The 20,500-nt window shown below is 40.7% G+C and overlaps 28 non-coding genes across 28 annotated transcripts; all 28 read left to right on the forward strand.

Annotated features, from left to right (window-relative positions):
- Positions 1-1,097: 1,097 nt before the first annotated feature.
- trnak-cuu (transfer RNA lysine (anticodon CUU)) lies at positions 1,098-1,171 on the forward strand. Its single transcript has one exon. It is a non-coding gene; the product is annotated as a tRNA-Lys (tRNA).
- A 266-nt stretch (positions 1,172-1,437) lies between these two features.
- Positions 1,438-1,511, forward strand: trnak-cuu (transfer RNA lysine (anticodon CUU)). The gene has a single exon. It is a non-coding gene; the product is annotated as a tRNA-Lys (tRNA).
- Positions 1,512-2,289: 778 nt separating this feature from the next.
- On the forward strand, positions 2,290-2,363 carry trnak-cuu (transfer RNA lysine (anticodon CUU)). Its single transcript has one exon. It is a non-coding gene; the product is annotated as a tRNA-Lys (tRNA).
- Positions 2,364-2,629: 266 nt separating this feature from the next.
- Positions 2,630-2,703, forward strand: trnak-cuu (transfer RNA lysine (anticodon CUU)). The gene has a single exon. It is a non-coding gene; the product is annotated as a tRNA-Lys (tRNA).
- A 266-nt stretch (positions 2,704-2,969) lies between these two features.
- Positions 2,970-3,043, forward strand: trnak-cuu (transfer RNA lysine (anticodon CUU)). Its single transcript has one exon. It is a non-coding gene; the product is annotated as a tRNA-Lys (tRNA).
- A 268-nt stretch (positions 3,044-3,311) lies between these two features.
- On the forward strand, positions 3,312-3,385 carry trnak-cuu (transfer RNA lysine (anticodon CUU)). Its single transcript has one exon. It is a non-coding gene; the product is annotated as a tRNA-Lys (tRNA).
- A 266-nt stretch (positions 3,386-3,651) lies between these two features.
- On the forward strand, positions 3,652-3,725 carry trnak-cuu (transfer RNA lysine (anticodon CUU)). The gene has a single exon. It is a non-coding gene; the product is annotated as a tRNA-Lys (tRNA).
- A 608-nt stretch (positions 3,726-4,333) lies between these two features.
- On the forward strand, positions 4,334-4,407 carry trnak-cuu (transfer RNA lysine (anticodon CUU)). Its single transcript has one exon. It is a non-coding gene; the product is annotated as a tRNA-Lys (tRNA).
- A 266-nt stretch (positions 4,408-4,673) lies between these two features.
- Positions 4,674-4,747, forward strand: trnak-cuu (transfer RNA lysine (anticodon CUU)). Its single transcript has one exon. It is a non-coding gene; the product is annotated as a tRNA-Lys (tRNA).
- Positions 4,748-7,059: 2,312 nt separating this feature from the next.
- Positions 7,060-7,133, forward strand: trnak-cuu (transfer RNA lysine (anticodon CUU)). The gene has a single exon. It is a non-coding gene; the product is annotated as a tRNA-Lys (tRNA).
- A 266-nt stretch (positions 7,134-7,399) lies between these two features.
- trnak-cuu (transfer RNA lysine (anticodon CUU)) lies at positions 7,400-7,473 on the forward strand. The gene has a single exon. It is a non-coding gene; the product is annotated as a tRNA-Lys (tRNA).
- A 266-nt stretch (positions 7,474-7,739) lies between these two features.
- On the forward strand, positions 7,740-7,813 carry trnak-cuu (transfer RNA lysine (anticodon CUU)). Its single transcript has one exon. It is a non-coding gene; the product is annotated as a tRNA-Lys (tRNA).
- A 948-nt stretch (positions 7,814-8,761) lies between these two features.
- On the forward strand, positions 8,762-8,835 carry trnak-cuu (transfer RNA lysine (anticodon CUU)). The gene has a single exon. It is a non-coding gene; the product is annotated as a tRNA-Lys (tRNA).
- A 268-nt stretch (positions 8,836-9,103) lies between these two features.
- trnak-cuu (transfer RNA lysine (anticodon CUU)) lies at positions 9,104-9,177 on the forward strand. Its single transcript has one exon. It is a non-coding gene; the product is annotated as a tRNA-Lys (tRNA).
- Positions 9,178-9,443: 266 nt separating this feature from the next.
- trnak-cuu (transfer RNA lysine (anticodon CUU)) lies at positions 9,444-9,517 on the forward strand. The gene has a single exon. It is a non-coding gene; the product is annotated as a tRNA-Lys (tRNA).
- Positions 9,518-10,637: 1,120 nt separating this feature from the next.
- On the forward strand, positions 10,638-10,711 carry trnak-cuu (transfer RNA lysine (anticodon CUU)). The gene has a single exon. It is a non-coding gene; the product is annotated as a tRNA-Lys (tRNA).
- A 608-nt stretch (positions 10,712-11,319) lies between these two features.
- trnak-cuu (transfer RNA lysine (anticodon CUU)) lies at positions 11,320-11,393 on the forward strand. Its single transcript has one exon. It is a non-coding gene; the product is annotated as a tRNA-Lys (tRNA).
- A 436-nt stretch (positions 11,394-11,829) lies between these two features.
- On the forward strand, positions 11,830-11,903 carry trnak-uuu (transfer RNA lysine (anticodon UUU)). The gene has a single exon. It is a non-coding gene; the product is annotated as a tRNA-Lys (tRNA).
- A 3,332-nt stretch (positions 11,904-15,235) lies between these two features.
- On the forward strand, positions 15,236-15,309 carry trnak-cuu (transfer RNA lysine (anticodon CUU)). The gene has a single exon. It is a non-coding gene; the product is annotated as a tRNA-Lys (tRNA).
- A 266-nt stretch (positions 15,310-15,575) lies between these two features.
- trnak-cuu (transfer RNA lysine (anticodon CUU)) lies at positions 15,576-15,649 on the forward strand. The gene has a single exon. It is a non-coding gene; the product is annotated as a tRNA-Lys (tRNA).
- A 96-nt stretch (positions 15,650-15,745) lies between these two features.
- trnak-cuu (transfer RNA lysine (anticodon CUU)) lies at positions 15,746-15,819 on the forward strand. Its single transcript has one exon. It is a non-coding gene; the product is annotated as a tRNA-Lys (tRNA).
- Positions 15,820-15,915: 96 nt separating this feature from the next.
- Positions 15,916-15,989, forward strand: trnak-cuu (transfer RNA lysine (anticodon CUU)). The gene has a single exon. It is a non-coding gene; the product is annotated as a tRNA-Lys (tRNA).
- A 266-nt stretch (positions 15,990-16,255) lies between these two features.
- On the forward strand, positions 16,256-16,329 carry trnak-cuu (transfer RNA lysine (anticodon CUU)). Its single transcript has one exon. It is a non-coding gene; the product is annotated as a tRNA-Lys (tRNA).
- Positions 16,330-16,597: 268 nt separating this feature from the next.
- On the forward strand, positions 16,598-16,671 carry trnak-cuu (transfer RNA lysine (anticodon CUU)). Its single transcript has one exon. It is a non-coding gene; the product is annotated as a tRNA-Lys (tRNA).
- Positions 16,672-16,937: 266 nt separating this feature from the next.
- Positions 16,938-17,011, forward strand: trnak-cuu (transfer RNA lysine (anticodon CUU)). The gene has a single exon. It is a non-coding gene; the product is annotated as a tRNA-Lys (tRNA).
- Positions 17,012-17,619: 608 nt separating this feature from the next.
- trnak-cuu (transfer RNA lysine (anticodon CUU)) lies at positions 17,620-17,693 on the forward strand. The gene has a single exon. It is a non-coding gene; the product is annotated as a tRNA-Lys (tRNA).
- Positions 17,694-18,299: 606 nt separating this feature from the next.
- On the forward strand, positions 18,300-18,373 carry trnak-cuu (transfer RNA lysine (anticodon CUU)). Its single transcript has one exon. It is a non-coding gene; the product is annotated as a tRNA-Lys (tRNA).
- A 1,448-nt stretch (positions 18,374-19,821) lies between these two features.
- trnak-cuu (transfer RNA lysine (anticodon CUU)) lies at positions 19,822-19,895 on the forward strand. The gene has a single exon. It is a non-coding gene; the product is annotated as a tRNA-Lys (tRNA).
- Positions 19,896-20,500: the final 605 nt, after the last annotated feature.

Below are 20,500 nucleotides of genomic sequence, written 5' to 3' on the forward strand. Positions count from 1 at the left end.
TTAATGCTCTGACAAAAGTTTTACGATGGAGATTATTAAAGATGTAATTTAAATATCAGATGACACTGGTGTTCATAGCCCAACTAGCTCAGTTCGGTAGAGCATGAGACTCTTAATCTCAGGGTCGTGGGTTCGATCCCCACATCAGGTGAGAGAAGATTTTGACTGTTTTAATGCTCTGACAAAAGTTTATCGATGGAGATTATTAAAGATGTAATTTAAATATCAGGTGACACTGGTGTTCATAGCCCAACTAGCTCAGTTTGGTAGAGCATGAGATTCTTAATCTCAGGGTCGTGGGTTCGATCCCCACGTCGGGTGAGAGAAGATTTTGACTGTTTTAATGCTCTGACAAAAGTTTTACGATGGAGATTATTAAACTTGAAATTTAAAAATTAGATGACACTGGTGTTCATAGCCCAACTAGCTCAGTTCGGTGGAGCATGAGACACTTAATCTCAGGGTCGTGGGTTCGATCCCCACATCAGGTGAGAGAAGATTTTGACTGTTTTAATGCTCTGACAAAAGTTTTTCGATGGAGATTATTAAGGAAGTAATTTAAATATCAGATGACACTGATGTTCATAGCGCAACTAGCTCAGTTCGGTAGAGCATGAGACTCTTAATCTCAGGGTCGTGGGTTCGATCCCCACGTCGGGTGTGAGAAGATTTTGACTGTTTTAATGCTCTGACAAAAGTTTTTCGATGGAGATTATTAAAGATGTAATTTAGATATCAGATGACACTGGTGTTCATAGCCCAACTAGCTCAGTTCGGTGGAGCATGAGACACTTAATCTCAGGGTCGTGGGTTCGATCCCCACATCAGGTGAGAGAAGATTTTGACTGTTTTAATGCTCTGACAAAAGTTTTACGATGGAGATTATTAAACTTGAAATTTAAAAATTAGATGACACTGGTGTTCATAGCCCAACTAGCTCAGTTCGGTAGAGCATGAGACTCTTAATCTCAGGGTTGTGGGTTCGATCCCCACGTCGGGTGAGAGAAGATTTTGACTGTTTTAATGCTCTGACAAAAGTTTTTCGATGGAGATTATTAAAGATGTAATTTAGATATCAGATGACACTGGTGTTCATAGCCCAACTAGCTCAGTTCGGTAGAGCATGAGACTCTTAATCTCAGGGTCGTGGGTTCGATCCCCACGTCGGGTGAGAGAAGATTTTGACTGTTTTAATGCTCTGACAAAAGTTTTACGATGGAGATTATTAAACTTGAAATTTAAAAATTAGATGACGCTGGTGTTCATAGCCCAACTAGCTCAGTTCGGTGGAGCATGAGACACTTAATCTCAGGGTCGTGGGTTCGATCCCCACATCAGGTGAGAGAAGATTTTGACTGTTTTAATGCTCTGACAAAAGTTTTTCGATGGAGATTATTAAAGATGTAATTTAGATATCAGATGACACTGGTGTTCATAGCCCAACTAGCTCAGTTCGGTAGAGCATGAGACTCTTAATCTCAGGGTCGTGGGTTCGATCCCCACGTCGGGTGTGCGAAGATTTTGACCGTTTTGATGCTCTGACAAAAGTTTTACGATGGAGATTATTAAACTTGAAATTTAAAAATTAGATGACACTGGTGTTCAGAGCCCAACTACCTCAGTTCGGTGGAGCATGAGACACTTAATCTCAGGGTCGTGGGTTCGATCCCCACATCAGGTGAGAGAAGATTTTGACTGTTTTAATGCTCTGACAAAAGTTTTACGATGGAGATTATTAAACTTGAAATTTAAAAAGTAGTTGACACTGGTGTTCATAGCCCAACTAGCTCAGTTCGGTAGAGCATGAGACTCTTAATCTCAGGGTCGTGGGTTCGATCCCCACATCAGGTGAGAGAAGATTTTGACCGTTTTAATGCTCTGACAAAAGTTTTTCAATGGAGAGATTATTAAACTTGAAATTTAAAAGTTAGATGACACTGGTGTTCATAGCCCAACTAGCTCAGTTCGGTGGAGCATGAGACACTTAATCTCAGGGTCGTGGGTTCGATCCCCACATCAGGTGAGAGAAGATTTTGACCGTTTTGATGCTCTGACAAAAGTTTTACGATGGAGATTATTAAACTTGAAATTTAAATATCAGATGACACTGATGTTCATAGCCCAACTAGCTCAGTTCGGTGGAGCATGAGACACTTAATCTCAGGGTCGTGGGTTCGATCCCCACATCAGGTGAGAGAAGATTTTGACTGTTTTAATGCTCTGACAAAAGTTTTTCGATGGAGATTATTAAAGATGTAATTTAGATATCAGATGACACTGGTGTTCATAGCCCAACTAGCTCAGTTCGGTAGAGCATGAGACTCTTAATCTCAGGGTCGTGGGTTCGATCCCCACGTCGGGTGTGAGAAGATTTTGACCGTTTTGATGCTCTGACAAAAGTTTTACGATGGAGATTATTAAACTTGAAATTTAAATATCAGATGACACTGATGTTCATAGCCCAACTAGCTCAGGTCGGTGGAGCATGAGACACTTAATCTCAGGGTCGTGGGTTCGATCCCCACATCAGGTGAGAGAAGATTTTGACTGTTTTAATGCTCTGACAAAAGTTTATCGATGGAGATTATTAAAGATGTAATTTAGATATCAGATGACACTGGTGTTCATAGCCCAACTAGCTCAGTTCGGTAGAGCATGAGACTCTTAATCTCAGGGTCGTGGGTTCGATCCCCACGTCGGGTGTGAGAAGATTTTGACCGTTTTGATGCTCTGACAAAAGTTTTACGATGGAGATTATTAAACTTGAAATTTAAATATCAGATGACACTGATGTTCATAGCCCAACTAGCTCAGTTCGGTGGAGCATGAGACACTTAATCTCAGGGTCGTGGGTTCGATCCCCACATCAGGTGAGAGAAGATTTTGACTGTTTTAATGCTCTGACAAAAGTTTTTCGATGGAGATTATTAAAGATGTAATTTAGATATCAGATGACACTGGTGTTCATAGCCCAACTAGCTCAGTTCGGTAGAGCATGAGACTCTTAATCTCAGGGTCGTGGGTTCGATCCCCACGTCGGGTGTGAGAAGATTTTGACCGTTTTGATGCTCTGACAAAAGTTTTACGATGGAGATTATTAAACTTGAAATTTAAATATCAGATGACACTGGTGTTCATAGCCCAACTAGCTCAGTTCGGTAGAGCATGAGACTCTTAATCTCAGGGTCGTGGGTTCGATCCCCACATCAGGTGAGAGAAGATTTTGACTGTTTTAATGCTCTGACAAAAGTTTTTCAATGGAGAGATTATTAAAGATGTAATTTAAATATCAGATGACACTGGTGTTCATAGCCCAACTAGCTCAGTTCGGTAGAGCATGAGACTCTTAATCTCAGGGTCGTGGGTTCGATCCCCACGTCGGGTGAGAGAAGATTTTGACTGTTTTAATGCTCTGACAAAAGTTTTACGATGGAGATTATTAAACTTGAAATTTAAAAATTAGATGACGCTGGTGTTCATAGCCCAACTAGCTCAGTTCGGTGGAGCATGAGACACTTAATCTCAGGGTCGTGGGTTCGATCCCCACATCAGGTGAGAGAAGATTTTGACTGTTTTAATGCTCTGACAAAAGTTTTTCGATGGAGATTATTAAAGATGTAATTTAGATATCAGATGACACTGGTGTTCATAGCCCAACTAGCTCAGTTCGGTAGAGCATGAGACTCTTAATCTCAGGGTCGTGGGTTCGATCCCCACGTCGGGTGTGCGAAGATTTTGACCGTTTTGATGCTCTGACAAAAGTTTTACGATGGAGATTATTAAACTTGAAATTTAAAAATTAGATGACACTGGTGTTCAGAGCCCAACTAGCTCAGTTCGGTGGAGCATGAGACACTTAATCTCAGGGTCGTGGGTTCGATCCCCACATCAGGTGAGAGAAGATTTTGACTGTTTTAATGCTCTGACAAAAGTTTATCGATGGAGATTATTAAAGATGTAATTTAAATATCAGATGACACTGGTGTTCATAGCCCAACTAGCTCAGTTCGGTAAAGCATGAGACTCTTAATCTTAGGGTCGTGGGTTCGATCCCCACATCAGGTGAGAGAAGATTTTGACTGTTTTAATGCGCTGACAAAAGTTTATCGATGGAGATTATTAAAGATGTAATTTAAATATCAGATGACACTGATGTTCATAGCGCAACTAGCTCAGTTCGGTAGAGCATGAGACTCTTAATCTCAGGGTCGTGGGTTCGATCCCCACATCGGGTGAGAGAAGATTTTGACTGTTTTAATGCTCTGACAAAAGTTTTTCAATGGAGAGATTATTAAAGATGTAATTTAAATATCAGATGACACTGGTGTTCATAGCCCAACTAGCTCAGTTCGGTAGAGCATGAGACTCTTAATCTCAGGGTCGTGGGTTCGATCCCCACGTCGGGTGAGAGAAGATTTTGACTGTTTTAATGCTCTGACAAAAGTTTTACGATGGAGATTATTAAACTTGAAATTTAAAAATTAGATGACGCTGGTGTTCATAGCCCAACTAGCTCAGTTCGGTGGAGCATGAGACACTTAATCTCAGGGTCGTGGGTTCGATCCCCACATCAGGTGAGAGAAGATTTTGACTGTTTTAATGCTCTGACAAAAGTTTTTCGATGGAGATTATTAAAGATGTAATTTAGATATCAGATGACACTGGTGTTCATAGCCCAACTAGCTCAGTTCGGTAGAGCATGAGACTCTTAATCTCAGGGTCGTGGGTTCGATCCCCACGTCGGGTGTGCGAAGATTTTGACCGTTTTGATGCTCTGACAAAAGTTTTACGATGGAGATTATTAAACTTGAAATTTAAAAATTAGATGACACTGGTGTTCAGAGCCCAACTAGCTCAGTTCGGTGGAGCATGAGACACTTAATCTCAGGGTCGTGGATTCGATCCCCACATCAGGTGAGAGAAGATTTTGACTGTTTTAATGCTCTGACAAAAGTTTATCGATGGAGATTATTAAAGATGTAATTTAAATATCAGATGACACTGGTGTTCATAGCCCAACTAGCTCAGTTCGGTAGAGCATGAGACTCTTAATCTTAGGGTCGTGGGTTCGATCCCCACATCAGGTGAGAGAAGATTTTGACTGTTTTAATGCTCTGACAAAAGTTTATCGATGGAGATTATTAAAGATGTAATTTAAATATCAGATGACACTGATGTTCATAGCGCAACTAGCTCAGTTCGGTAGAGCATGAGACTCTTAATCTCAGGGTCGTGGGTTCGATCCCCACATTGGGTGAGAGAAGATTTTGACTGTTTTAATGCTCTGACAAAAGTTTTACGATGGAGATTATTAAACTTGAAATTTAAAAATTAGATGACACTGGTGTTCATAGCCCAACTAGCTCAGTTCGGTGGAGCATGAGACACTTAATCTCAGGGTCGTGGGTTCGATCCCCACATCGGGTGTGAGAAGATTTTGACCGTTTTGATGCTCTGACAAAAGTTTTACGATGGAGATTATTAAACTTGAAATTTAAAAATTAGTTGACACTGGTGTTCATAGCCCAACTAGCTCAGTTCGGTAGAGCATGAGACTCTTAATCTCAGGGTCGTGGGTTCGATCCCCACATCAGGTGAGAGAAGATTTTGACCGTTTTAATGCTCTGACAAAAGTTTTTCAATGGAGAGATTATTAAACTTGAAATTTAAAAATTAGATGACACTGGTGTTCATAGCCCAACTAGCTCAGTTCGGTGGAGCATGAGACACTTAATCTCAGGGTCGTGGGTTCAATCCCCACATCAGGTGAGGGAAGATTTTGACTGTTTTAATGCTCTGACAAAAGTTTTACGATGGAGATTATTAAACTTGAAATTTAAAAATTAGATGACACTGGTGTTCATAGCCCAACTATCTCAGTTCGGTGGAGCATGAGACACTTAATGTCAGGGTCGTGGGTTCGATTCCCACATCAGGTGAGAGAAGATTTTGACTGTTTTAATGCTCTGACAAAAGTTTATCGATGGAGATTATTAAAGATGTAATTTAAATATCAGATGACACTGGTGTTCATAGCCCAACTAGCTCAGTTCGGTAGAGCATGAGACTCTTAATCTCAGGGTCGTGGGTTTGATCCCCACATCAGGTGACAGAAGATTTTGACTGTTTTAATGCTCTGACAAAAGTTTTTCAATGGAGAGATTATTAAAGATGTAATTTAAATATCGGATGACACTGGTGTTCATAGCCCAACTAGCTCAGTTCGGTAGAGCATGAGACTCTTAATCTCAGGGTCCTGGGTTCGATCCCCACATCAGGTGAGAGAAGATTTTGACTGTTTTAATGCTCTGACAAAAGTTTTACGATGGAGATTATTAAACTTGAAATTTAAAAATTAGATGACACTGGTGTTCAGAGCCCAACTAGCTCAGTTCGGTGGAGCATGAGACACTTAATCTCAGGGTCGTGGGTTCGATCCCCACGTCGGGTGTGAGAAGATTTTGACCGTTTTGATGCTCTGACAAAAGTTTTACGATGGAGATTATAAAACTTGAAATTTAAATATCAGATGACACTGATGTTCATAGCCCAACTAGCTCAGTTCGGTAGAGCATGAGACTCTTAATCTCAGGGTCGTGGGTTCGATCCCCACATCAGGTGAGAGAAGATTTTGACTGTTTTAATGCTCTGACAAAAGTTTTTCGATGGAGATTATTAAAGATGTAATTTAGATATCAGATGACACTGGTGTTCATAGCCCAACTAGCTCAGTTCGGTAGAGCATGAGACTCTTAATCTCAGGTTCGTGGGTTCGATCCCCACATCAGGTGAGAGAAGATTTTGACTGTTTTAATGCTCTGACAAAAGTTTTTCGATGGAGATTATTAAACTTGAAATTTAAAAATTAGATGACACTGGTGTTCATAGCCCAACTAGCTCAGTTCGGTGGAGCATGAGACACGTAATCTCAGGGTTGTGGGTTCGATTCCCACATCAGGTGAGAGAAGATTTTGACTGTTTTAATGCTCTGACAAAAGTTTTTCAATGGAGAGATTATTAAAGATGTAATTTAAATATCGGATGACACTGGTGTTCATAGCCCAACTAGCTCAGTTCGGTAGAGCATGAGACTCTTAATCTCAGGGTCGTGGGTTCGATCCCCACGTCGGGTGAGAGAAGATTTTGACCGTTTTGATGCTCTGACAAAAGTTTTACGATGGAGATTATTAAACTTGAAATTTAAATATCAGATGAAACTGATGTTCATAGCCCAACTAGCTCAGTTCGGTGGAGCATGAGACACTTAATCTCAGGGTCGTGGGTTCGATCCCCACGTCGGGTGAGAGAAGATTTTGACTGTTTTAATGCTCTGACAAAAGTTTTTCGATGGAGATTATTAAAGATGTAATTTAGATATCAGATGACACTGGTGTTCATAGCCCAACTAGCTCAGTTCGGTAGAGCATGAGACTCTTAATCTCAGGGTCGTGGGTTCGATCCCCACGTCGGGTGAGAGAAGATTTTGACCGTTTTGATGCTCTGACAAAAGTTTTACGATGGAGATTATTAAACTTGAAATTTAAATATCAGATGAAACTGATGTTCATAGCCCAACTAGCTCAGTTCGGTGGAGCATGAGACACTTAATCTCAGGGTCGTGGGTTCGATCCCCACGTCGGGTGAGAGAAGATTTTGACTGTTTTAATGCTCTGACAAAAGTTTTTCGATGGAGATTATTAAAGATGTAATTTAGATATCAGATGACACTGGTGTTCATAGCCCAACTAGCTCAGTTCGGTAGAGCATGAGACTCTTAATCTCAGGGTCGTGGGTTCGATCCCCACGTCGGGTGTGCGAAGATTTTGACCGTTTTGATGCTCTGACAAAAGTTTTACGATGGAGATTATTAAACTTGAAATTTAAGTATCAGATGACACTGATGTTCATAGCCCAACTAGCTCAGTTCGGTAGAGCATGAGACTCTTAATCTCAGGGTAGTGGGTTCGATCCCCACGTCGGGTGTGAGAAGATTTTGACCGATTTGATGCTCTGACAAAAGTTTTACGATGGAGATTATTAAACTTGAAATTTAAATATCAGATGACACTGCTGTTCATTGCCTAACTAGCTCAGTTCGGTGGAGCATGAGACACTTAATCTCAGGGTCGTGGGTTCGATCCCCACATCAGGTGAGAGAAGATTTTGACTGTTTTAATGCTCTGACAAAAGTTTATCGATGGAGATTATTAAAGATGTAATTTAAATATCAGATGATTCTGGTGTTCATAGCCCAACTAGCTCAGTTCGGTAGAGCATGAGACTCTTAATCTCAGGGTCGTGGGTTCGATCCCCACATCAGGTGAGAGAAGATTTTGACTGTTTTAATGCTCTGACAAAAGTTTTTCAATGGAGAGATTATTAAAGATGTAATTTAAATATCAGATGACACTGGTGTTCATAGCCCAACTAGCTCAGTTCGGTAGAGCATGAGACTCTTGATCTCAGGGTCGTGGGTTCGATCCCCACGTCGGGGGAGAGAAGATTTTGACTGTTTTAATGCTCTGACAAAAGTTTTACGATGGAGATTATTAAACTTGAAATTTAAAAATTAGATGACGCTGGTGTTCATAGCCCAACTAGCTCAGTTCGGTGGAGCATGAGACACTTAATCTCAGGGTCGTGGGTTCGATCCCCACATCAGGTGAGAGAAGATTTTGACTGTTTTAATGCTCTGACAAAAGTTTTTCGATGGAGATTATTAAAGATGTAATTTAGCTATCAGATGACACTGGTGTTCATAGCCCAACTAGCTCAGTTCGGTAGAGCATGAGACTCTTAATCTCAGGGTCGTGGGTTCGATCCCCACGTCGGGTGTGCGAAGATTTTGACCGTTTTGATGCTCTGACAAAAGTTTATCGATGGAGATTATTAAAGATGTAATTTAAATATCAGATGACACTGATGTTCATAGCGCAACTAGCTCAGTTCGGTAGAGCATGAGACTCTTAATCTCAGGGTCGTGGGTTCGATCCCCACATCGGGTGAGAGAAGATTTTGACTGTTTTAATGCTCTGACAAAAGTTTTTCAATGGAGAGATTATTAAAGATGTAATTTAAATATCAGATGACACTGGTGTTCATAGCCCAACTAGCTCAGTTCGGTAGAGCATGAGACTCTTAATCTCAGGGTCGTGGGTTCGATCCCCACGTCGGGTGAGAGAAGATTTTGACTGTTTTAATGCTCTGACAAAAGTTTTACGATGGAGATTATTAAACTTGAAATTTAAAAATTAGATGACGCTGGTGTTCATAGCCCAACTAGCTCAGTTCGGTGGAGCATGAGACACTTAATCTCAGGGTCGTGGGTTCGATCCCCACATCAGGTGAGAGAAGATTTTGACTGTTTTAATGCTCTGACAAAAGTTTTTCGATGGAGATTATTAAAGATGTAATTTAGATATCAGATGACACTGGTGTTCATAGCCCAACTAGCTCAGTTCGGTAGAGCATGAGACTCTTAATCTCAGGGTCGTGGGTTCGATCCCCACGTCGGGTGTGCGAAGATTTTGACCGTTTTGATGCTCTGACAAAAGTTTTACGATGGAGATTATTAAACTTGAAATTTAAAAATTAGATGACACTGGTGTTCAGAGCCCAACTAGCTCAGTTCGGTGGAGCATGAGACACTTAATCTCAGGGTCGTGGGTTCGATCCCCACATCAGGTGAGAGAAGATTTTGACTGTTTTAATGCTCTGACAAAAGTTTATCGATGGAGATTATTAAAGATGTAATTTAAATATCAGATGACACTGGTGTTCATAGCCCAACTAGCTCAGTTCGGTAGAGCATGAGACTCTTAATCTCAGGGTCGTGGGTTCGATCCCCACATCGGGTGAGAGAAGATTTTGACTGTTTTAATGCTCTGACAAAAGTTTTACGATGGAGATTATTAAACTTGAAATTTAAAAATTAGATGACACTGGTGTTCATAGCCCAACTAGCTCAGTTCGGTGGAGCATGAGACACTTAATCTCAGGGTCGTGGGTTCGATCCCCACGTCGGGTGTGAGAAGATTTTGACCGTTTTGATGCTCTGACAAAAGTTTTACGATGGAGATTATTAAACTTGAAATTTAAAAATTAGTTGACACTGGTGTTCATAGCCCAACTAGCTCAGTTCGGTAGAGCATGAGACTCTTAATCTCAGGGTCGTGGGTTCGATCCCCACATCAGGTGAGAGAAGATTTTGACCGTTTTAATGCTCTGACAAAAGTTTTTCAATGGAGAGATTATTAAACTTGAAATTTAAAAATTAGATGACACTGGTGTTCATAGCCCAACTAGCTCAGTTCGGTGGAGCATGAGACACTTAATCTCAGGGTCGTGGGTTCGATCCCCACATCAGGTGAGAGAAGATTTTGACTGTTTTAATGCTCTGACAAAAGTTTATCGATGGAGATTATTAAAGATGTAATTTAAATATCAGATGACACTGGTGTTCATAGCCCAACTAGCTCAGTTCGGTGGAGCATGAGACACTTAATCTCAGGGTCGTGGGTTCGATCCCCACATCAGGTGAGAGAAGATTTTGACTGTTTTAATGCTCTGACAAAAGTTTTTCAATGGAGAGATTATTAAAGATGTAATTTAAATATCGGATGACACTGGTGTTCATAGCCCAACTAGCTCAGTTCGGTAGAGCATGAGACTCTTAATCTCAGGGTCGTGGGTTCGATCCCCACGTCGGGTGAGAGAAGATTTTGACTGTTTTAATGCTCTGACAAAAGTTTTACGATGGAGATTATTAAATTTGAAATTTAAATGTCAGTTGACACTGATGTTCATAGCCCAACTAGCTCAGTTCGGTGGAGCATGAGACACTTAATCTCAGGGTCGTGGGTTAGATCCCCACATCAGGTGAGAGAAGATTTTGACTGTTTTAATGCTCTGACAAAAGTTTTACGATGGAGATTATTAAACTTGAAATTTAAAAATTAGATGACACTGGTGTTCAGAGCCCAACTAGCTCAGTTCGGTGGAGCATGAGACACTTAATCTCAGGGTCGTGGGTTCGATCCCCACATCAGGTGAGAGAAGATTTTGACTGTTTTAATGCTCTGACAAAAGTTTATCGATGGAGATTATTAAAGATGTAATTTAAATATCAGATGACACTGGTGTTCATAGCCCAACTAGCTCAGTTCGGTAGAGCATGAGACTCTTAATCTTAGGGTCGTGGGTTCGATCCCCACATCAGGTGAGAGAAGATTTTGACTGTTTTGATGCTCTGACAAAAATTTTTCAATGGAGAGATTATTAAAGATCTAATTTAAATATCAGATGACACTGGTGTTCATAGCCCAACTAGCTCAGTTCGGTAGAGCATGAGACTCTTAATCTCAGGGTCGTGGGTTCGATCCCCACGTCGGGTGTGAGAAGATTTTGACCGTTTTGATGCTCTGACAAAAGTTTTACGATGGAGATTATTAAACTTGAAATTTAAATATCAGATGACACTGATGTTCATAGCGTAACTAGCTCAGTTCGGTAGAGCATGAGACTCTTAATCTCAGGGTCGTGGGTTCGATCCCCACGTCGGGTGTGAGAAGATTTTGACCGTTTTGATGCTCTGACAAAAGTTTTACGATGGAGATTATTAAACTTGAAATTTAAATATCAGATGACACTGATGTTCATAGCCCAACTAGCTCAGTTTGGTGGAACATGAGACACTTAATCTCAGGGTCGTGGGTTCGATCCCCACATCAGGTGAGAGAAGATTTTGACTGTTTTAATGCTCTGACAAAAGTTTTTCGATGGAGATTATTAAAGATGTAATTTAGACATCAGATGACACTGGTGTTCATAGCCCAACTAGCTCAGTTCGGTAGAGCATGAGACTTTTAATCTCAGGGTCGTGGGTTCGATCCCCACATCGGGTGAGAGAAGATTTTGACTGTTTTAATGCTCTGACAAAAGTTTTTCAATGGAGAGATTATTAAAGATGTAATTTAAATATCAGATGACACTGGTGTTCATAGCCCAACTAGCTCAGTTCGGCAGAGCATGAGACTCTTAATCTCAGGGTCGTGAGTTCGATCCCCACATCAGGTGAGAGAAGATTTTGACTGTTTTAATGCTCTGACAAAAGTTTTTCGATGGAGATTATTAAAGATGTAATTTAGATATCAGATGACACTGGTGTTCATAGCCCAACTAGCTCAGTTCGGTAGAGCATGAGACTCTTAATCTCAGGGTCGTGGGTTCGATCCCCACATCAGGTGAGAGAAGATTTTGACCGTTTTAATGCTCTGACAAAAGTTTTTCAATGGAGAGATTATTAAACTTGAAATTTAAAAATTAGATGACTCTGGTGTTCATAGCCCAACTAGCTCAGTTCGGTGGAGCATGAGACACTTAATCTCAGGGTCGTGGGTTCGATCCCCACATCAGGTGAGAGAAGATTTTGACCGTTTTGATGCTCTGACAAAAGTTTTACGATGGAGATTATTAAACTTGAAATTTAAATATCAGATGACACTGATGTTCATAGCCCAACTAGCTCAGTTCGGTGGAGCATGAGACACTTAATCTCAGGATCGTGGGTTCGATCCCCACATCAGGTGAGAGAAGATTTTGACTGTTTTAATGCTCTGACAAAAGTTTTTCGATGGAGATTATTAAAGATGTAATTTAGATATCAGTTGACACTGGTGTTCATAGCCCAACTAGCTCAGTTCGGTGGAGCATGAGACACTTAATCTCAGGGTCGTGGGTTCGATCCCCACATCAGGTGAGAGAAGATTTCGACTATTTTAATGCTCTGACAAAAGTTTTACGATGGAGATTATTAAACTTGAAATTTAAAAATTAGATGACACTGGTGTTCAAAGCCCAACTAGCTCAGTTCGGTAGAGCATGAGACTCTTAATCTCAGGGTTGTGGGTTCGATCCCCACGTCGGGTGAGAGAAGATTTTGACTGTTTTAAGGCTCTGACAAAAGTTTTACGATGGAGATTATTAAACTTGAAATTTAAAAATTAGATGACACTGGTGTTCATAGCCCAACTAGCTCAGTTCGGTGGAGCATGAGACACTTAATCTCAGGGTCGTGGGTTCGATCCCCACATCAGGTGAGAGAAGATTTTGACTGTTTTAATGCTCTGACAAAAGTTTTACGATGGAGATTATTAAAATTGAAATTTAAAAATTAGATGACACTGGTGTTCATAGCCCAACTAGCTCAGTTCGGTGGAGCATGAGACACTTAATCTCAGGGTCGTGGGTTCGATCCCCACATCAGGTGAGAGAAGATTTTGACTGTTTTAATGCTCTGACAAAAGTTTTTCAATGGAGAGATTATTAAAGATGTAATTTAAATATCAGATGACACTGGTGTTCATAGCCCAACTAGCTCAGTTCGGTGGAGCATGAGACACTTAATCTCAGGGTCGTGGGTTCGATCCCCACATCAGGTGAGAGAAGATTTTGACTGTTTTAATGCTCTGACAAAAGTTTTACGATGGAGATTATTAAACTTGAAATTTAAAAATTAGATGACACTGGTGTTCATAGCCCAACTAGCTCAGTTCGGTAGAGCATGAGACTCTTAATCTCAGGGTCATGGGTTCGATCCCCACGTCGGGTGTGAGAAGATTTTGATCGTTTTGATGCTCTGACAAAAGTTTTACGATGGATATTATTAAACTTGAAATTTAAATATCAGATGACACTGATGTTCATAGCCCAACTACCTCAGTTTGGTGGAACATGAGACACTTAATCTCAGGGTCGTGGGTTCGATCCCCACATCAGGTGAGAGAAGATTTTGACTGTTTTGATGCTCTGACAAAAGTTTTACGATGGAGATTATTAAACTTGAAATTTAAAAATTAGATAACACTGGTGTTCATAGCCCAACTAGCTCAGTTCGGTGGAGCATGAGACACTTAATCTCAGGGTCGTGGGTTCGATTCCCACATCAGGTGAGAGAAGATTTTGACTGTTTTAATGCTCTGACAAAAGTTTATCGATGGAGATTATTAAAGATGTAATTTAAATATCAGATGACACTGGTGTTCATAGCCCAACTAGCTCAGTTCGGTAGAGCATGAGACTCTTAATCTCAGGGTCGTGGGTTCGATCACCACGTCGGGTGTGAGAAGATTTTGACCGTTTTGATGCTCTGACAAAAGTTTTACGATGGAGATTATTAAACTTGAAATTTAAATATCAGATGACACTGATGTTCATAGCGCAACTAGCTCAGTTCGGTAGAGCATGAGACTCTTAATCTCAGGGTCGTGGGTTCGATCCCCACGTCGGGTGTGAGAAGATTTTGACCGTTTTGATGCTCTGACAAAAGTTTTACGATGGAGATTATTAAACTTGAAATTTAAATATCAGATGATTCTGATGTTCATAGCCCAACTAGCTCAGTTTGGTGGAACATGAGACACTTAATCTCAGGGTCGTGGGTTCGATCCCCACATCAGGTGAGAGAAGATTTTAACTGTTTTGATGCTCTGACAAAAGTTTTACGATGGAGATTATTAAACTTGAAATTTAAATATCAGATGACACTGATGTTCATAGCCCAACTAGCTCAGTTCGGTGGAGCATGAGACACTTAATCTCAGGGTCGTGGGTTCGATCCCCACATCAGGTGAGAGAAGATTTTGACTGTTTTAATGCTCTGACAAAAGTTTTTCGATGGAGATTATTAAAGATGTAATTTAAATATCAGATGACACTGGTGTTCATAGCCCAACTAGCTCAGTTCGGTAGAGCATGAGACTCTTAATCTCAGAGTCGTGGTTTCGATCCCCACGTCGGGTGAGAGAAGATTTTGACTGTTTTAATGCTCTGACAAAAGTTTTACGATGGAGATTATTAAACTTGAAATTTAAAAATTAGATGACACTGGTGTTCATAGCCCAACTAGCTCAGTTCGGTGGAGCATGAGACACTTAATCTCAGGGTCGTGGGTTCGATCCCCACATCAGGTGAGAGAAGATTTTGACTGTTTTAATGCTCTGACAAAAGTTTTACGATGGAGATTATTAAACTTGAAATTTAAAAATTAGATGACACTGGTGTTCATAGCCCAACTAGGTCAGTTCAGTGGAGCATGAGACACTTAATCTCAGGGTCGTGGGTTCGATCCCCACATCAGGTGAGAGAGGATTTTGACTGTTTTAATGCTCTGACAAAAGTTTTTCGATGGAGATTATTAAAGATGTAATTTAGATATCAGATGACACTGGTGTTCATAGCCCAACTAGCTCAGTTCGGTAGAGCATGAGACTCTTAATCTCAGGGTCGTGGGTTCGATCCCCACGTCGGGTGTGAGAAGATTTTGACCGTTTTGATGCTCTGACAAAAGTTTTACGATGGAGATTATTAAACTTGAAATTTAAAAATTAGATGACACTGGTGTTCATAGCCCAACTAGGTCAGTTCAGTGGAGCATGAGACACTTAATCTCAGGGTCGTGGGTTCGATCCCCACATCAGGTGAGAGAGGATTTTGACTGTTTTAATGCTCTGACAAAAGTTTTTCGATGGAGATTATTAAAGATGTAATTTAGATATCAGATGACACTGGTGTTCATAGCCCAACTAGCTCAGTTCGGTAGAGCATGAGACTCTTAATCTCAGGGTCGTGGGTTCGATCCCCACGTCGGGTGTGAGAAGATTTTGACCGTTTTGATGCTCTGACAAAAGTTTTACGATGGAGATTATTAAACTTGAAATTTAAATATCAGATGACACTGATGTTCATAGCCCAACTAGCTCAGTTCGGTAGAGCATGAGACTCTTAATCTCAGGGTCGTGGGTTCGATCCCCACGTCGGGTGTGAGAAGATTTTGACCGTTTTGATGCTCTGACAAAAGTTTTTCGATGGAGATTATTAAAGATGTAATTTAGATATCAGATGACACTGGTGTTCATAGCCCAACTAGCTCAGTTCGGTAGAGCATGAGACTCTTAATCTCAGGGTCGTGGGTTCGATCCCCACGTCGGGTGTGAGAAGATTTTGACCGTTTTGATGCTCTGACAAAAGTTTTACGATGGAGATTATTAAACTTGAAATTTAAATATCAGATGACACTGATGTTCATAGCCCAACTAGCTCAGTTCGGTAGAGCATGAGACTCTTAATATCAGGGTCGTGGGTTCGATCCCCACATCAGGTGAGAGAAGATTTTGACTGTTTTAATGCTCTGACAAAAGTTTTTCGATGGAGATTATTAAAGATGTAATTTAGATATCAGATGACACTGGTGTTCATAGCCCAACTAGCTCAGTTCGGTAGAGCATGAGACTCTTAATCTCAGGGTCGTGGGTTCGATCCCCACGTCGGGTGTGAGAAGATTTTGACCGTTTTGATGCTCTGACAAAAGTTTTACGATGGAGATTATTAAACTTGAAATTTAAATATCAGATGACACTGCTGTTCATAGCCCAACTAGCTCAGTTCGGTGGAGCATGAGACACTTAATCTCAGGGTCGTGGGTTCGATCCCCACATCAGGTGAGAGAAGATTTTGACTGTTTTAATGCTCTGACAAAAGTTTTTCAATGGAGAGATTATTAAAGATGTAATTTAAATATCAGATGACACTGGTGTTCATAGCCCAACTAGCTCAGTTCGGTAGAGCATGAGACTCTTAATCTCAGGGTCGTGGGTTCGATCCCCACGTCGGGTGTGCGAAGATTTTGACCGTTTTGATGCTCTGACAAAAGTTTTACGATGGAGATTATTAAACTTGAAATTTAAACATCAGATGACACTGATGTTCATAGCCCAACTAGCTCAGTTCGGTGGAGCATGAGACACTTAATCTCAGGGTCGTGGGTTCGATCCCCACATCAGGTGAGAGAAGATTTTGACCGTTTTAATGCTCTGACAAAAGTTTATCGATGGAGATTATTAAAGATGTAATTTAAATATCAGATGACACTGGTGTTCATAGCCCAACTAGCTCAGTTCGGTAGAGCATGAGACTCTTAATCTCAGGGTCGTGGGTTCGATCCCCACGTCGGGTGTGCGAAGATTTTGACCGTTTTGATGCTCTGACAAAAGTTTTACGATGGAGATTATTAAACTTGAAATTTAAACATCAGATGACACTGATGTTCATAGCCCAACTAGCTCAGTTCGGTGGAGCATGAGACACTTAATCTCAGGGTCGTGGGTTCGATCCCCACATCAGGTGAGAGAAGATTTTGACTGTTTTAATGCTCTGACAAAAGTTTTACGATGGAGATTATTAAACTTGAAATTTAAAAATTAGATGACACTGGTGTTCATAGCCCAACTAGCTCAGTTCGGTAGAGCATGAGACTCTTAATCTCAGGGTCGTGGGTTCGATCCCCACATCAGGTGAGAGGAGATTTTGACTGTTTTAATGCTCTGACAAAGTTTTTCAATGGAGAGATTATTAAAGATGTAATTTAAATATCAGATGACACTGGTGTTCATAGCCCAACTAGCTCAGTTCGGTAGAGCATGAGACTCTTAATCTCAGGGTCGTGGGTTCGATCCCCACACAGGTGAGAGAAGATTTTGACTGTTTTAATGCTCTGACAAAAGTTTTTCAATGGAGAGATTATTAAAGATGTAATTTAAATATCGGATGACACTGGTGTTCATAGCCCAACTAGCTCAGTTCGGTAGAGCATGAGACTCTTAATCTCAGGGTCGTGGGTTCGATCCCCACGTCGGGTGTGCGAAGATTTTGACCGTTTTGATGCTCTGACAAAAGTTTTACGATGGAGATTATTAAACTTGAAATTTAAATATCAGATGACACTGATGTTCATAGCCCAACTAGCTCAGTTTGGTGGAACATGAGACACTTAATCTCAGGGTCGTGGGTTCGATCCCCACATCAGGTGAGAGAAGATTTTGACTGTTTTAATGCTCTGACAAAAGTTTTTCAATGGAGATTATTAAAGATGTAATTTAAATATCAGATGACACTGATGTTCATAGCCCAACTAGCTCAGTTCGGTGGAGCATGAGACACTTAATCTCAGGGTCGTGGGGTCGATCCCCACGTCGGGTGAGAGAAGATTTTGACCGTTTTGATGCTCTAACAAAAGTTTTTCGATGGAGATTATTAAAGTTGTAATTTAAATATCAGATGACACTGGTCTTCATAGCCCAACTAGCTCAGTTCGGTGGAGCATGAGACACTTAATCTCAGGGTCGTGGGTTCGATCCCCACATCAGGTGAGAGAAGATTTTGACTGTTTTAATGCTCTGACAAAAGTTTTTCGATGGAGATTATTAAAGATGTAATTTAGATATCAGATGACACTGGTGTTCATAGCCCAACTAGCTCAGTTCGGTAGAGCATGAGACTCTTAATCTCAGGGTCGTGGGTTCGATCCCCACGTCGGGTGTGCGAAGATTTTGACCGTTTTGATGCTCTGACAAAAGTTTTACGATGGAGATTATTAAACTTGAAATTTAAATATCAGATGACACTAATGTTCATAGCCCAACTAGCTCAGTTCGGTGGAGCATGAGACACTTAATCTCAGGGTCGTGGGTTCGATCCCCACATCAGGTGAGAGAAGGTTTTAATGCTCAGACAAAAGTTTTACGATGGAGATTATTAAACTTGAAATTTAAATATCAGATGACACTAATGTTCATAGCCCAACTAGCTCAGTTCGGTGGAGCATGAGACACTTAATCTCAGGGTCGTGGGTTCGATCCCCACATCAGGTGAGAGAAGATTTTGACTGTTTTAATGCTCTGACAAAAGTTTATCGATGGAGATTATTAAAGATGTAATTTAAATATCAGATGACACTGGTGTTCATAGCCCAACTAGCTCAGTTCGGTGGAACATGAGACACTTAATCTCAGGGTCGTGGGTTCGATCCCCACATCAGGTGAGAGAAGATTTTGACTGTTTTAATGCTCTGACAAAAGTTTCACGATGGAGATTATTAAACTTGAAATTTAAAAATTAGATGACACTGGTGTTCATAGCCCAACTAGCTCAGTTCGGTGGAGCATGAGACACTTAATCTCAGGGTCGTGGGTTCGATTCCCACATCAGGTGAGAGAAGATTTTGACTGTTTTAATGCTCTGACAAAAGTTTATCGATGGAGATTATTAAAGATGTAATTTAAATATCAGATGACACTGGTGTTCATAGCCCAACTAGCTCAGTTCGGTAGAGCATGAGACTCTTAATCTCAGGGTCGTGGGTTCGATCCCCACGTCGGTTGAGAGAAGATTTTGACTGTTTTAATGCTCTGACAAAAGTTTTACGATGGAGATTATTAAATTTGAAATTTAAATGTCAGTTGACACTGATGTTCATAGCCCAACTAGCTCAGTTCGGTGGAGCATGAGACACTTAATCTCAGGGTCGTGGGTTAGATCCCCACATCAGGTGAGAGAAGATTTTGACTGTTTTAATGCTCTGACAAAAGTTTTACGATGGAGATTATTAAACTTGAAATTTAAAAATTAGATGACACTGGTGTTCAGAGCCCAACTAGCTCAGTTCGGTGGAGCATGAGACACTTAATCTCAGGGTCGTGGGTTCGATCCCCACATCAGGTGAGAGAAGATTTTGACTGTTTTAATGCTCTGACAAAAGTTTATCGATGGAGATTATTAAAGATGTAATTTAAATATCAGATGACACTGGTGTTCATAGCCCAACTAGCTCAGTTCGGTAGAGCATGAGACTCTTAATCTCAGGGTCGTGGGTTCGATCCCCACACAGGTGAGAGAAGATTTTGACTGTTTTAATGCTCTGACAAAAGTTTTTCAATGGAGAGATTATTAAAGATGTAATTTAAATATCGGATGACACTGGTGTTCATAGCCCAACTAGCTCAGTTCGGTAGAGCATGAGACTCTTAATCTCAGGGTCGTGGGTTCGATCCCCACGTCGGGTGTGAGAAGATTTTGACCGTTTTGATGCTCTGACAAAAGTTTTACGATGGAGATTATTAAACTTGAAATTTAAATATCAGATGACACTGATGTTCATAGCCCAACTAGCTCAGTTTGGTGGAACATGAGACACTTAATCTCAGGGTCGTGGGTTCGATCCCCACATCAGGTGAGAGAAGATTTTGACTGTTTTGATGCTCTGACAAAAGTTTTACGATGGAGATTATTAAACTTGAAATTTAAAAATTAGATGACACTGGTGTTCATAGCCCAACTAGCTCAGTTCGGTGGAGCATGAGACACTTAATCTCAGGGTCGTGGGTTCGATTCCCACATCAGGTGAGAGAAGATTTTGACTGTTTTAATGCTCTGACAAAAGTTTTACGATGGAGATTATTAAACTTGAAATTTAAATATCAGATGACACTGATGTTCATAGCCCAACTAGCTCAGTTCGGTAGAGCATGAGACTCTTAATCTTAGGGTCGTGGGTTCGATCCCCACATCGGGTGAGAGAAGATTTTGACTGTTTTAATGCTCTGACAAATGTTTTACGATGGAGATTATTAAACTTGAAATTTAAAAATTAGATGACACTGGTGTTCAT

Source organism: Urocampus carinirostris, chromosome 2 (assembly GCF_059441175.1).
Source record: "Urocampus carinirostris isolate Australia breed hairy pipefish chromosome 2, RoL_Ucar_1.0, whole genome shotgun sequence".
Taxonomy (NCBI): Eukaryota; Metazoa; Chordata; class Actinopteri; order Syngnathiformes; family Syngnathidae; genus Urocampus; species Urocampus carinirostris.